Source organism: Euleptes europaea, chromosome 15, assembly GCF_029931775.1.
Source record: "Euleptes europaea isolate rEulEur1 chromosome 15, rEulEur1.hap1, whole genome shotgun sequence".
NCBI classification, from domain to species: domain Eukaryota; kingdom Metazoa; phylum Chordata; class Lepidosauria; order Squamata; family Sphaerodactylidae; genus Euleptes; species Euleptes europaea.
The window spans coordinates 23,791,435-23,807,431 of NC_079326.1; the positions used below are offsets into that span (position 1 = coordinate 23,791,435).

The 15,997-nt window shown below is 42.8% G+C and overlaps 1 protein-coding gene and 1 non-coding gene across 2 annotated transcripts in view; one reads left to right on the forward strand and one right to left on the reverse strand.

The window, feature by feature from the left end:
• Nucleotides 1-15,997, forward strand: part of ARHGAP15 (Rho GTPase activating protein 15) — a 509,635-nt gene that overhangs the window by 394,438 nt on the left and 99,200 nt on the right. The window lies entirely within an intron of this gene.
• TRNAI-GAU (transfer RNA isoleucine (anticodon GAU)) lies at nucleotides 13,231-13,302 on the reverse strand. The gene has a single exon. It is a non-coding gene; the product is annotated as a tRNA-Ile (tRNA).

Genomic DNA, 15,997 nt, shown 5'->3' on the forward strand with positions numbered 1-15,997 from the left:
ACAAATGCTGGTTTATAATTGGATTGGATTTTTGTATTATATTATTGTTTCATGTATTTTTTATGATGTTTGTCACCCTCAGCCAGGCTTTGGCTGGGATTGAGGGCGGGATACAAATCTATAAACAAACAAATAAATAAATAAATCAGCATATGTATGATTGAATAGCCTAAGATCTGTTGCTTTGAGTGACAGAGACAGAACTGTATTGTTTTCATGTGGAAGGTTGTGTGGGTAGTCTCTTTCAAAATTTTGGGTAACATTCTACTATTTGAAATTGATAGGGTTGCCCGGTGCCTCTTCACCACTGGTGGGAGGTTTTTGAGGCGGAACCTGAGGAGGGCAGAATTTGGAGAGGGGAGGGACTTCAATGGCATAGAGTCCAATTGCCAAAGCGGCCATTTTCTCCAGGTGAACTGATCTCTATCAGCTGGAGGTCAGTTGTAATAGCAGGAGATCTCCAGTTAGTACCTGGAGGTTGGCAACCCTAGAAATTGAACTGAAGTTGGCTTTGTACACTATGAACTAGCAGAGACAATGTCAAGTTAATTTCAAAGCTTAAATGCATGGCATACATCTCCCCCCCCAAAAATTTTTTTTGCAAAATTATTACACACATACACATATAGGGTACAAGAGACATAAGATATGGGAAAGAAGTGGTCTTTCTTAAGGGGATGTAATGGCAACTCAGCCTGGCAGCCATCCTTTCACTACAGCTTTATTCTTTTTACAACTGTTCTGCCTCTGTTGTTGCTGCATGATATGCTGTTAATAAATTCTATAGGAAGGTGAAAGGGCAAAAGATTAATGGAGTGATTTCACTGGTGTTCTGGTCAATGTAAGATTTGATATGTTCCTTATTGATGAAAGGCCATCTCGTATCTTAGCTATCTACATGTATGACCAGAGTGTTGGATGAGCTACCTTTGTGAGCCAAGTAGAGAGAAAAAACAGCGAGAAGACATTTAGAGGGGTCAAAGCTGCCATTGTTCTGTAGAAAGAGCCTTCATTGAATCAATAGAGCATTTTTGTTGCGATGGAATGCAGGACCCCGGAAATGCATACTTTCCACTAAAATCTCTTTCAGCCAGAGCTGGTGACTTCTTAACTTGTAGAGGGAGGGAGGGAATGGAGGAGAGAAAGGGTGGAACGGGTATATTGTGCTTCTCACATTTCTCAAACCAGTATATGATTGGATTGACCAATAGCTCGATTGTAAGTGTGTCTATGTGGAAGTAAGCCCCACAGAGTTCAGTGTAACTTACTTCCAAGTTAGTGTTCAGTCAGTGATCAGGGACACTGATGTATGTGGTTAAATTCAACTGAAAGGGGTTAGATTTTCTTGTGTGCAACTTTGCCTGCGTTGCCAGCCTTAATATTCAATAAATAACCTTATGAGCAACCCTAATAACAGAAGTTAGATTTCTCTTTGTATAGATTATTTTCTAGCCCCTCAAACAATGGTATAATGTTATGCTTTAAAATGCAACAGTAATTGCAAATTACATAAATCAGTTCTCAATTTAGACACAATCATAAGTAGTACAGTATACAATAGCCTCTGCGGGGGGGGGGGGGGCTGCATCACACCCCAACCCACAAAATTCTGCAGCATACTATTTTAACTATTAAAATGTACATGATTCCGAAGAGATCTCATGTTTCACATAATAAAAAGCCACTGTGACATAAAAAATATATTGCCTTGAAATGTACTTGTAGTATCAAAAGGACTGTGAAGTATTAACCAAAGTTATCTTTTTCATGCAGATGATTATGGTTCCATTTTGTGTGTGTTAAGTGCCGTCAAGTCGTTTCCGACTCATGGCGACCCTATGAATGAAAGTCCTCCAAAATGTCCTATCTCTGACAGCCTTGCTCAGATCTTGCAAATTGAAGGCTGTGGCTTCCTTTATTGAGTCAATCCATCTCTTGTTGGGTCTTCCTCTTTTCCTGCTGCCCTCAACTTTTCCTATCATGACGGTCTTTTCCAGTGACTCTTGTCGTCTCATGACGTGACCAAAATACGACAGCCTCAGTTTAGTCATTTTAGCTTCTAGGGTCAGTTCAGGCTTGATTTGATCTATAACCCACTGATTTGTTTTTTTGGCAGTCCACCGAATCCGCAACACTCTCCTCCAACACCACATTTCAAAGGAATCTATTTTCTTCCTATCAGCTTTCTTCATTGTCCAGCTTTCACACCCATACATAGTAACAGGGAATATGATGGCATGAATTAATCTAGTCTTGGTGGCCAGAGTCACATCCTTACACTTCAAAATCTTTTCTAGCTCCTTCATGGCTGCCCTTCCCAGTCTCAATCTCCTTCTAATTTCTTAGGTTCCATTTTACTACCTTGCATTTCCCAATCTGATCTTAATGCTTGGTTGAAGGCAAGACATGGGTGGAGGAGTAGGGGGAAGCAGTTTTAATTGTTGGTTAATGGCCTTTAGAATTCCTAATTTAGCCAGTGTATTCTGCTGTAGCCCTGACCTGGGTGGCCCAGGCAAGCCTGATCTCGTCAGATCTCAGAAGCTAAGCAGGGTCACCCCTGGTTAGTATTTGGATGGGAGACCACCAAGGAATACCAGGGTTGCTGTGCAGAGGAAGGCACTGGCAAACCACCTCTGTTAGTCTCTTGCCATGAAAACCCCAAAAGGGGTAGCCATAAGTCGGCTGCGACTTGTAGGCACTTTACACACACACGCATTCTGCTGTAAAGTCCTGGAATGCTGTCTCGCAGTCTCAAAAGCTATCTGCGATAGCTTCCCAGAACCCATTATGCCCAGAGGATGCCAGGAGAACAAGGGCTGCCTTGTTAACAAGCAGAAAACTCTCAAAAAAACAAGATAGGATCCTGATATAAATCATCATTTAGATGCATAGAGCTGTGTTCGCAACCACACTAATGTAATTCATTTGCATCCAGTCATTACTTATCTCCACCAGAACTACGAAGTTCAGGAATGCAGCTGCCTTGCGCCTTGTGACTCCTGAGGTTATGGAAGAATGACATCACCGAATTTAAGCGCATTACCATGCTGACATAGTGGCACCTTGTTTTCTTGTCGCCAGATAGTGCTTGGATTGTTTTCTGGCCCCTGTCTTCCCAAGAATACCTTTTTCCCCCCTCTCCTTTCATGCAGCTGCTGTGTGAAGGGTTGCAAATGTCACTTCAACTAATGATGAATGATGCTTGACCCTAGACCTGTTACCCTGAATTTTGTGCAACGCTAGATTAATATGAAAGATCTCGCCTAGAGAGACTTCAGCTATTATGAACGCCACAAAAAAAAGAAAAAAAAAGAACGATAACATGTTAAGCAGTGGGTGTTATTCCACCCACTTTCTTTTGTGTTAACATTGTGATGGCAATTCCTTCTTGAGAGGAAATACATTTTAGCTCTACAATATATATATATATTTGTAAGCCAGTTGTCGGCCAGTGCAAATGTATTGTCAGAAGGGCAGTATGCCCACAAGCCTTTGCTGTTTGTGTTCTAATATAATTAATAACATAAAGCATTCGTTAGTGGGAGATTAACAATTAGAATGATCTCTCAAGTAGTCCTACAGAAATTACCAACCAATTGAACTCCTGGTCTTTTATTGTTTTGGGAAGCACTGTTCAGTGTCATTCTTTTTAATCCCATCCCTTTGATGTTATCACAGATCATACTTTTAAAAAATAAATGAATACTTCATAGCCGGCTAATATATAAATAACCCTGCTGGTAATTTCACAGTGTTCAGAAGTGTTTGAAATAAAAAACACCTGTTTTGATTAGTATTCAAATTTGTTCTTTTTTTTAAAAAAATGGTAATCCTGTTGCAGTTATATGACATTTTTAAAGCTTTGAATTTCCATCTGTATCCTATATTATGATGTTCCAGGATTGTTGTGAGTTAATTATGTTAACTTCGGAAACATTGCTTGCATTTAGAATGAAAACCCTCAGCTTGAATAGACAGAAAAGCAGATGCTATCTTTCTTGTCAATTGCTTTGTTGTCTGCTGCCTCCAAACTTTGCTTAGCATTTTGTATCCAAAAGGAAGCAGAAATCTCTGTTTGGTTTGAATGCTACCAAAAAGCGACTGCAATATTCATTCTCTTCAAGTGTTGATCAATCAGTATCAAAATCTGTGGGTGTTCAATAGGTGGTACAACTCCACAAAGTTGTCTTCTAACCTGCAGCTCCAGCTTGTGCGATGCATCTCGCTTGCTATCAATCTACTTTTTCAAGGAATCCACGAATGTTCGTATTTGAAACAGTGAGCAGTAACAAAATAAATAAGGAGTCAGCTCTGACACCACTAATTCATGGATGTTCCCAGAAATGTGATTCCTAATGTACTCACGGCTTCAGCATTTCAAATGAATGATTCTCATGTAAGCTCCATGGCAGCTGATTTGTATAGACAACAATTACAGTTGCAGCAGCATCAAAAATCTATCCTGTTCCCTTTTCAGAATGCAGTGATGATATTGTTTAAGAGAAAAGGGTGACAGACCAGCATTTGCTTCCTACAGTGTAATCCTAAACAGAGTTATACCCTTCTAAATCCTGTGAAATCAGTGGGCTCAGAAGGGCGTAATTCCAGTAAGGACTGCACTGTGAAGTTGCTAAGATCTTTGACTTAGAGGTGACAGTGAGACGGTTGTGAACAGCATGGACAATTAGTTGTAAACATACCAACTTAAAATCTCTTTAATAAAGCAACAACACTGGCCACTGTGATGGCCTTGCTTGTTCAGGTGAATATCTGCAGTGACCTCTATGCATACATGCTCTATGTATGTATGTATGTATGTGTGTGGCTCAGTGGTAGAGCATCTGCTTGGCATGCAGAAGGTCCCAGGTTCAATCCCCAGCATCTCCAGTTAAAGGGACTAGGTGGGTAGGTGATGTGCAAGACCCCTGCCTGAGACCCTGGAGAGCCGCTGACAGTCTGAGCAGACAATACTGACTTTGATGGACCAAGGGTCTGATTCAGTATAAGGCAGCTTCATGTGTTCACCCCATGCAATCATGTTTTTTGCATCATTCCCAATCATGTGGAGGAGTCTACATGCATATGTGTTTGTATGCAGAGAGGGGCTCCCTGTAGACATTCTGCTGGCCAACTGGGTGATAGGTCCAGGAGGCACAACCACGCTCCCCTGTATGTGCATTTCGGGAATGTGCCAATGAACATCTGAAATAGGTTACTCTGCCACTTAGAAAATCCCTTGGCAAACCTCAGTGCCCTGCCTAGTCTCTCCTACCTCCTTGCCTGCCAAAACTAGCACTGCACAGAAGCAAGCAATCTCAACAACAGCGTCAAATCTGAAAGGAAGTGACAGTTGGGCCTCCTTCCCTTCCAGAAGATAAAGAGAGACATAGCTGCTACATAAAGTAACTTCAAGTAATGAAGAGAGTTGCTCTATCAGTATGAATGAACTTGAATAATGTATTTCAGCGACCTCTTCCAAACCAAAGGAGAGCATAGGAACAAAATTAAGTCTTCGTGGCAAGCTGGAGTGCAAATCCCTTGGTTGATGAGAGATATGGTCTGTTTGAAATAGTTACAGTTTGAGACTTTTGTACAATCAGCGGGTGGAGACTAACATAATCCAATTAATTCCAATTCCCCTTTGTGGCAGTAGTAAAGTGGTGACTCATATTATAAATCCATTGAAGTCTTATCTTTAGTCAGATAATCCAAAATGGATTCGCATTATGAAACTAGCCATTATGAAATGGGTGAGAACAACCAACTGTGTTTGGCTTTCGCAATCATAAAGCTATATCCCAAACAAACACATTTGATGTTTTGAAATGAAGTTTCCCAGTTTTCTACCATCCTCTTGTGGACTAGATGGATTGCTTCAACACACCACCGTAGCTAGGTCCAAATCTAAAGATAAAATTGGACTAAAATCCAGAAACTGGCTGTGAATTCTGAACCAGGACTTTAGGGGATTCACAAACAGAATGCAGGGCATGCCCAGCAAGGAAGGCTCCCCCATTGATACGCTTGCCATTTGCCTGCCTGTGGCAGGTAAACCCCCACCCTCAACCCCAATCCTCCACCATTGAAAAACTGAGGAGCAGGAGAGAGAAAAATGGCCAGAAAATGGCCACCATGGTGACACCCAAGGAATTTCCCCATGTCTCTATGGTAAAGAGATTAGGGGGATAGTCCTAGAATCTCACCCAGAAGGGACATCACATCCTCTCCAAACTCCCCCCTCCCCAGGCCCCACAGTCAAAATCTCCAAACGTTTGCTAAGTCAATGCTGGTAAGCCTACTTGTTGCACACAGGGAAAAGATCAGGAAGAAAGCATTTTCCAGTCTGAATCCAGGTTTCTCTGTGATACAGTTTGAAAATCACTGTACTGTAGCCCAACAAAATAACAGCTGCTGTGCAGAAGAAGAAATTGCAATTTCATTCCCAGTTTTAACTTTGGATCCTTTGCTGAAATCACTAGATCTGCTCTTTAATTTTATTGGTCATTGGATGAAGTCCAGTGGAGGCGAGGGGAGGATTTCTTAGCCTTTTCTGTTGCCACCAGGTGCCAGACAGACTCTACAAGGATCATTGCAAAGTTTCCCTCTGGTTCTCTGTGCCGTAATCCCCTATTGTATTTTTTTTAAGGCAGCAAGGCCATTTTAGTCTTCAAAGTGGATAAATCACAGTGCTGCATTTTTGTGGGAAATCACATGAAAACGTGAATGCTCTGTTTAAAATCTTACAAATGTGAACAGAGGATTTACTTTTTTTGTCGTTATCCTTTCTTGTTGAATCTTAATTGCAATAATTTGTTTTACCCTTTGGGGAACTTTATGTCTGGAGTAATTCCTGACCCAGGGATCACAAGCAGACAGTGAATCAGGTTTTGGATAAGTCTGCCAAATATTATGAAACATTGTGTCCTATGAAAAGACCATTGACAACATGGAAACAGAAGCTGTGTTAAAAAACGTTGAAAGGGATAGCAATGAAAGAACTGTATGTCAGGATCCAAGAGCCACCCTGCTTTAATTGGAAAGCCCATTTTAAAATGACAAGGAGCGTGGAGATATTTTTGAACCGTGGGCATGAGCATGGACAAAGAGACACTGTTTTACCCTAACTTTTCACTTCCTCTCTTGAAAAAGCTTGAACAAGAAGAGGACTCCTCCCCCCGATCCGAAAGAAAGGTCACCCGAGATTTTCAGTTTACATGGTTGTCTGTATTAACTGAATTGGTTTTTTAAAGATCAAACTGTAAAAGTTAGTGAGCATAAAGAATATGTGTTTGTTTGTTTAATACATAAATACATAAGCAAATGTGTATAAACTTAAAAAATACCTAAAATGCATAAATACATAAAATACATATAATAAAATTATACAAGTTCAACAATACCTCTTGGAGCAAAATACCTGTATCATTTAGCAGGACAGTTTTAAAGTTACTTAAGTATTTTGCCACCTGATAAATTTTCTCAGTATCCACCTCTAGATCTGATAAGAGAAAAGGGACAATCCAGAGTTCTAAAGGAAGATTATACTTTGCTAGAATGGGTATGATCCACCTGGTTCTCTCCTTATTCCTTCTTTTTGCAAAGAATACGTGTAGACTATCAGATCTCCAACTATTTCCCATTTAACAAATGTTTCCCACCTCACAGATCATGTATGGATTTTATTTTATTTATTTATTCTGGAGTATGTCTTTGTTTCTCCTGAACTTCTCAGCTTGCAACAGCTTACAAAACAAGCAAAGACCATACAATCAGAAATAACCATTCAGATAAATAACAGCAATGCTAAGTTAGAAACCCCTCTAACTAGCAATGATGAAAAAATGGCCAGCATAGTATAAAGGAAAGTAATACCTGAATGTCAGCAAAATAAAACATAACCAAGGGCAGCGGAAAGACTACAACACTCTAGCTCAGCCTAATGAAATCTAAGAACAAACTCATCATCCAAACATACAAGAACATATGAAGAAGGCAGTCAGACAACAATATAGACTGGCCATATTAAACCAATCAATAATTTATTTGCAGTCATAGACCATCATATAAAGCAAATTTACAGACTGGCCATATTATAGAGGTTAAAATGACCAACTAATAAGCAAAGTAGTGGTCAAGGTGAAAAGCCCTATTAAGAGTCTGGGCAAACTACAACACCTGGTGCCTAAAGACCCAAAGAGTAAGCATCAAGTGGACTTCCATGGTGAGAGTATTCCATAGATCGGGTGCCACCATTGAAGAAGCCCTGTTTCCAACTACAATGTATCTCACCTCTGGGGACAGGAACACACAGAGCAGGATTTGGGATGAAGATTTCAACAGGTGTGCTGGAAGAGGTGGTCCTTCAAATGCCCTTGTGCAAAGCTATTTAGGGCTTTAACGGTAGGAACCAGCACTGTGAATTGTGCTCAGAAACAGATGGGCAGCCAGTGTCCATCTGTCAGTGCAGGGGTGAAATGTTCTTGGTATTCTACACCTGACAGCAACCTGGAGATTTTACACTAATGAAAGTTTCCAAGCAGTCTCCAAGGACAGGAGTCAAAGCTGGTAACAGGAGTTATGTGCCAGGGAGGAAACCTTAGTTTTCAACTGTGTGTGTGTGTGTGTGTAAAGTGCCGTCAAGTCACAGCTAACTTACAGCAACCCCATCGGGTTTTCAAGGCAAGAGATGTTCAGAAGTGGTTTGCCATTGCCTGCCTCTGCATAGCAACCCTGGTATTCCTTGGTGGTCTCCCATCCTAATACTGACCAGGGCTGACTCTGCTTAGCAGCTGAAATCTGACAAGACTGGGCCAGCCTGGGCCATCCAGGTCAGGGCTGAGCTATCCAGGTTATGGTTTTTAACTGTAGGCTAAAATTCAACCACACTCCTGTGCCCCAAACTTGCTGTTTTAGGATGAAGCCCCATTCAAAACAGGCTATGAACTTCACCATTGACATATTTGCCAGGCAAACTTACCTTCCCCAATCATCCTTTCCTACCCATGAAGCGAGTCTTGTAGCTCTTTTTCTCACTGCTCCCTGCCCAAGTCATTCACTAAGCCAAGCAGCTTTGAATAGCCATAGTTACCAACTTTAGTTTCTTTATGATCGCTATCACCTTTGGCACCTGTAGAGTGGCAGACATTAGTTTATCCCATTGTGACGACTAAGTCATGTCACTAAGGTGCACGGAACGCTCACTTTGTCCCCTCTTCTGCATGCACTGTAGGAAGCTTCATTTGAATGATTTGCACAGATCATTTGAATCATTCGAATTATTCATTTGAATGGTCTACAGAATGATTTGTAGATGCACTGATGGCCATTTGCACTCCATGAGTCTTTGGTGTGGTTGCCTCCAGGTGGGTGTGGAAATCAAACTATAAGTCTACTGCCCTAAAGTAGGAGTTACAACAAGGAATAGGCACTTATGGCAAAGCAAGCACAACTGCTAAGGCTTAAACAAAAAGCTCATATAATGTAAGCACAAAAACAAATACAATGGTGATCAGTAAGTACATTTACAACTACAAGACTGAATAAAGTCAATATCAAAGAAACCATTCGGTTCAATAATGTCCAGGGTGCCAAAAAAGATAGGTTTCCAGTATAGAGTCCTATTTTGCATGAGCTTTTTCAATTTAGGCAATCCCACGAGGTTCAGTCATAGTTCACAGAACATGTGTTCTATAAAATATATTCTTAGTTAGCCGTGTGAAGGTTATGATAGGTGAGATACATAACAAACAACATACATGTGGGGGCTGGTGATCTCCCAGAATTACAACTGACCTCCAGACTAGGGCTGTTGGGAAAAAAAATTCGGTATAGTTCGGCTTCGGCAAAATTCGGCCCGAAGTCTGAACTCCCCCGCTTCGGATCCCCGGAAATTCGGGGGTTTGATGCTCCCGGCCGAGAGGCGCAGATCTGTTTAAAGGGCACCCCGCGCCTCTCCAGGGAAGCTCCCTGAAGACACGTGGGGTGGGGGAAAGGGCCCGAATCAGCCGAATTTATTCAGGAACACCCCGAACTCGGCCAATTCGGCTCCCCGGTTCCCCCCCTTTTTGAGTTCGGTTTGTCCGAACTGAAAAACCGCCGAATTGAGAGAAATTCGGCTGTTTTTCGGTTCGGGTCGGACCTAATCAACAGCCCTACTCCAGACTTCATAGATAGCTTATTTATTATTTATTTGATTTAAAATATGTGTTCCACTTCTGCTGGAGAAAATGGCTGCTTTGGAAGGTGGACTGTATGCCATTATACCCTACTGAGGTCCCTCCTTTCCCTAAAGCCCTCCCTCCCAGGCTCCACCCTCAAATCTCCAGGTATTTCTGAATCTGGAATTGGTGACCTTTGTTTTTGAGGAATCACCAAACCATTAATGTTTCTTTAAGACAAATTCAAATGTACTTTAAAGAGTAAACCACAATGTTTTTCCTGGAACCTTTTAATTTCTCTGTGATTATATTGACTGTATTTTTACTTTAAACAATTGATGATGCATAATTGGGGGACGGGGGCTCACACTGTTCATGAATGATCCAGGCTTTCCAGTGAATGAAGAGTTTGAGCCAAATCAGGGGTTACTCAAACATGCCTAAAGGCACCAAGAAAGAGGGTGATTTCCTGTCCAGATCAGATTTCCAAGAACTATGCAAGAACTAATCCAGTGGTGGGATAGTCCTTGTTTTAAAATACAGCCAGGTATTATAAGCTCGACATACATAGAATTACTTATAGGGTTTTGGTGAAATTATTACTTTGGATGTGAATTCCATTTACACCTAAAGATGATGATGCTCAAAGATGCTTGGATTTTGCATGGGGAACCAAATCGATGAAGCAAAAAAGGCAGACAATTCCAGGGAAATACAGCCCCCCCCCCACCAGTTGGGAGTGGGGATAATACTAGAACACGGGGTCATCCGCTGAAGCTGGAGGGTGAGAGATTCAATACAGATAAAAGGAAGTATTTTTTCACACAACGCATAGTTAAATTGTGGAACTCCCTTCCCCAAAATGTGGTGATGGCTGCCAACTTGGACGGCTTTAAGAGGGGAGTGGACATGTTCATGGAGGAAATGATTAGGGGACTAGAGCAACTGTCCTATGGGGAGCGGTTAAGATGCTTAGAGCTGTTTAGCTTGGAAAGAAGGCGGCTGAGGGGAGACATGATAGAGGTCTATAAAATTATGCATGGTTTGGAGAGAGTAGACAGGGAGAGGTTTTTCTCTCTCTCCCATAATACTAGAACACGGGGTCATCTGCTAAAGTTGGAGGGTGAGAGATTCAAAACAGATAAAAGGAAGTATTTTTCCACACAACGCATAGTTAAATTGTGGAACTCCCTGCCCCAGGATGTGGTGATGGCTGCCAGCTTGGAGGGCTTTAAGAGGGGAGTGAACATATTCATGGAGGAGAGGTGTATTCATGGCTGTTAGTTAGAATGGATACTAGTCATGCTGCATACCTATTCTCTCTAGTATCAGAGGAGCAAGCCTATTATTTTGGGTGCGGTGGAACACAGGCAGGATGGTGCTGCTGCACTCGTGTTGTTAGTGGCTTCCTAGAGGCACCTGGTTGGCCACTGTGTGAACAGACTGCTGGACTTGATGGGCCTTGGTCTGATCCAGCAGGGCCTTTCTTATGTTCTCATGAAAGGGATATTCATGACTACTAGTTAAAATGAATACTGGTCATGATGCATACCTATTCTCTCCAGGATCAGAGGAGCATGCCTATTATCTTGGGTGCTGTGGAACACAGGCAGGATGGTGCTGCTGCAGTTGTCTTGTTTGGGGGCTTCCTAGAGGCACCTGGTTGGCCACTGTGAACAGACTGCTGGACTTGATGGGCCTTGGTCTGATCCAGCAGGGCTTTTCTTATGTTCTTATGTTCTTAAAGAAGCCTCAAGGGGCTCAACTGTTTAAACTCCCCTTTGTAGCCGAAAGCTAGATCCATTGCTACACGCTGCCACAATCCAACTCTTAAAACGCATGGCAGCAATCTGTTCTGAAGGGATTGCAACCAATTGACAACATAGCAGGAGAAACATGCCCCAGCTGCCTTGCGCACAATGCTGCAGGAGCTATGTCAGTGCGAGCCACTCTGAGTGCCAGCGCAGCTGTTTATATCTACAAGATCAAGGTGCCAGAATCACTGCACGACAGCTATTTCTGGCCGTGCCACATTCTTAAAATGGCGTGCAGAGAAGGTGCAGAGTGGATAAGACTCTGATAGCATGGTAACAAGTGCCCGGGCCCTTCATTCATGCTCCCGGATCTCCATCTCTGTGCCGACAGGAAGGCGGTGGCAATATCTCACAGTATGTCTGGAGTTGCCGGCTAAAGATGTACCCAGAACCCTTTCGAGCTAAGATTGATGTTTTCATCATGCACTGCTTCGGAGCCATTTGCGGTTTCGTCGAATATAGTAGGCTACTTCATGCAGAAACAATGGCAGAGTTCATCTCTGATCGGTATGACTCAATGGGTATCAATGGAGCCACTCCAAGAATGAGCACGCCACAGTGTAATCTTATTTCCCTCTAACTCCAATTAAGATTTAAATTAGCAGCACCGGGTTTTTCCAGCTTGCCCTCAGGTCAGTGAACTGAAGTTTCAGAGAAATGCAATAAACAAAACCCTTTCAGCAGGCACTGAACATGTGCTTTTTGAGTTACAGTTATTTGCTAATTTAGTGCTCAGCACCATGGAGATATGTGGCATTTCAGCAATGCTGAGATGTATACATAGACAATATTCTTGCATTATCATCTATTTATGTCAAAATGCTATTAAGCAGCTGTGTCCATTTTCTTTTCGGCAGCCACACCTTTGAGCCATTAGATATGAACCATCAGGGGGAAATAATAATTAGGTTTTTTGTAATATTGGGGTGAGTGAACACATGAAGCTGCCTCATACTGAATCAGACCCTTGGTTCATCAAAGTCAGTATTCTCTACTCAGACCGGCAGCGGCTCTCCAGGGTCTCAGGCAGAGATCTTTCACATCACCTACTCACCTCTTCCATCCTTCTGAGGTTGGTAAAATGAGTACCCAGCTTGCTGGGGGTAAAGGGAAGATGACTGGGGAAGGCACTGTCAAATCACCCCGTAAACAAGGTCTGCCTAGAAAACGTTGGAATGTAACGTTGCCCCATGGGACAGGAATGACCCGGTGCCTGCACAGGGAACCTTTGCCTTTTTTAGTCACCTAGTCCCTTTTACTGGAGTTGCCAGGGATTGAACCTGGGACCTTCTGCATATCAAGCAGATGCTCTACCGCTGAGCCACGGCCCCTCACCAACACATCACATCAACAGATCACATTCCCCAACAATAATGTGGCTTGGCTCATTTGCTTGGGCCATCTCCTCTGAAAGTGCCTTTAGTGCAGTTGCATCTTCTTTATCCCTGCACTCTCTGACTATGTCCTCTTTGTTAAGCAGGCTAATATTTTAGATGCTGATATTTGTAAAATGTCATGGCGGGAGATTGGAGGACAGGCCAATACAATGTAGTGATTAAGAGTATATACTAGGACTGGCGAGACCTAGATCCAAATCCATACTCGCTCGGTGCCACGCCGCCTTTGTTATAAGGGTTGCCAACCTCCAGGTACTCAGCACAGCAATAACTGTACAGAGCTAACACACAAGTAACGTGTTTAAACATATATTCAACCAAAGTGCAGTGATACATATAAAACACACATACAACTATGTACACAGATATACAATGTTTTTTCTAATGCAGTCTTTGTGCAAAAAATATTTCTATAGTAGCAGTAGTTGTAGAAAATATCTTTAAAAGGTCCACAAGGTACTTTTTAATATTCCAATCTTTGGAGGAAGACAATGGCTGGGGGACGGCCGTTTCAAGAAAATTTCTTCAGCCCCAATTCATTCCTATATCAATGCAATATGCTGATGTAAAATCTAGCGTTATAATATATAATATAATAAATACAATAAATATACAAAATCTTCATACTTACAATTGCTGCTCCATTGACATCATGTTATTAATCATTGACCAGGCTAGGAAAGAATCTAGTAATGTTAAGGCAGAAATTGTTACTTTAAAGCAAACCTTGGGTAATCAGTCATCTTCTGAGGTATTCAGTGAGCAGATGGAAAAATTGGAACGAGATATCAAAGGGTATACCAACAAACCTAAAGACTTTAAGTCAAAAAAAATTAAACGTGGGGGAAATGCAGGGAGAGAGCGAAGTGACTTCTAGAGGGCGGAAAAGACGTGCATAGTGAAAATGAAGCCCCAAAGTAGTTGGGGTGGGGGTGATTGCCACGGAAACAACCCTTACACAAAAGGCCGTACGCTACTCTGAGCTCCTTAAAGAAAAGGTTAAAATGTGACATAGAACAATTAACAACTGTGAGCTGATAGCTAAATAAAGCCTCCGGGTTCAGAGTCAATATGCCTCTAAGCACTGTAAGGTGGAAGCAAATACCAAGGAATAAATATTTTCCTCTTTGCCTGCTTTCAAGCTTCCAGTGGTATTTAGCTAGCTACAGTTGAAAATAGATTTCCAGCAGATGGACTTTGGTATGAGGCAACATGGTCATTCTTAGTCTTTTGCTTATTTTCAGCCATAAGATTCTTTGACAAAGCCAACAGTTCAGGAATGATTCCTTTATTGAATTTTAGTGGGAGCTTTTTCCCGTAGAAAGCCAACGGTCACACAGAATAATCCATTCTGACCTGGGCTTAGTTCCTCTGTTACCGCTGACAGTTTAAGATATTTTGCTGCCTGGGACAGAGTACAACGTGGTACCACCCATCTCCTGCCCTTATCCCTGTCCTCTACATACAATCCATGTGACCATTGGAGACCATTATTACATTATTGTGAATTTAATGTTTCCAACAATCCTGCAAAGTAGTCTACTGATGGCTATTTGAAGCGTCTCCAAAACAGCAGCTCCTAGGGACTTTTTAGGATAGGAAAATATTGCAAGCTCGAAAGGCCCCTCCCCCATGTGCCATAGTCTTGATGAAAATTGGGCCTCCACATGCCTGGGAACGGAGCTCTAATCAAAAGTCCTAGAAAAGATGCAAGGAAAATATAAAGTATAGTTGGCCCCTGTATTTTGCTATGGTTAACAAGGGTCTAAATATTCATGACCAAAACAATGACAGCTGCTAGAGTGGGCCCCGGACTTACCTGCTGGCCCGTTTTGCGGACCCAGGTGGGGAGTCCAGCAGTTCAGGGACAAGGTGAGAGTGGGCTGGAGTGGCCTCCTGAGCCGCCAGGTGGGAGACGGAGCTCTCGCCACACTGCTCCGCGGCTCGGCCCAGCGGCTTCTGATCAGTTGGGGAACGGGGCCAATAATGGCAGCTCTGTACCATGCGGCTCTGTTGCTTTCTGGCTCCCCCTTCCTCTAATTCAAATGGGCCAATCAGGGCCCAGTAGGGGAGGGACCTTTCCAGGCAGCTCTCAATGAACCTGAGGTTTTCACTCAGGTCCGCTGGCAGGGAATATATTGCCGGCCCATCTCACCTCAGTTCTCAAGTCGCTTTTGTTGGCGGAGGACTAAGAGCTGAGGCACTTGGCTGTGCTGAGCCGTTTTCTGGCTGAATCACTTGAGCGGAATCATTGGCAGTTGGGCAGCAGGACACCAGGAGCTAGGCTTGGGCAGTGGCACAGCAGATAGCTCCCAGGCACAGCAGTCCTCCCAGACTTTGTGGGGCTAGTGCTTACTTGGTGTTGGTTGCCCACAGAGCCCAAGCAACTTCTTTGGTGGTCTTCTGGTGGCCAGGCTGACATACACCTGAGCATCATGCCACCCAAGGAAGGGAGCCAGGTGCCCCAGAGATCACGGGGGCAGGGTACTTCCCCTCCCAGGACCAGAGGCCAGGATGTAGGACTTCAGTTGACAGGTGTGTCAGTTGATGCCTGGATCCTGCCCTTATGCTACTCCAATGCCTAGTACTGTAACCAATAAAGTTGTGGCCATCTACATCCAGCAAAGAC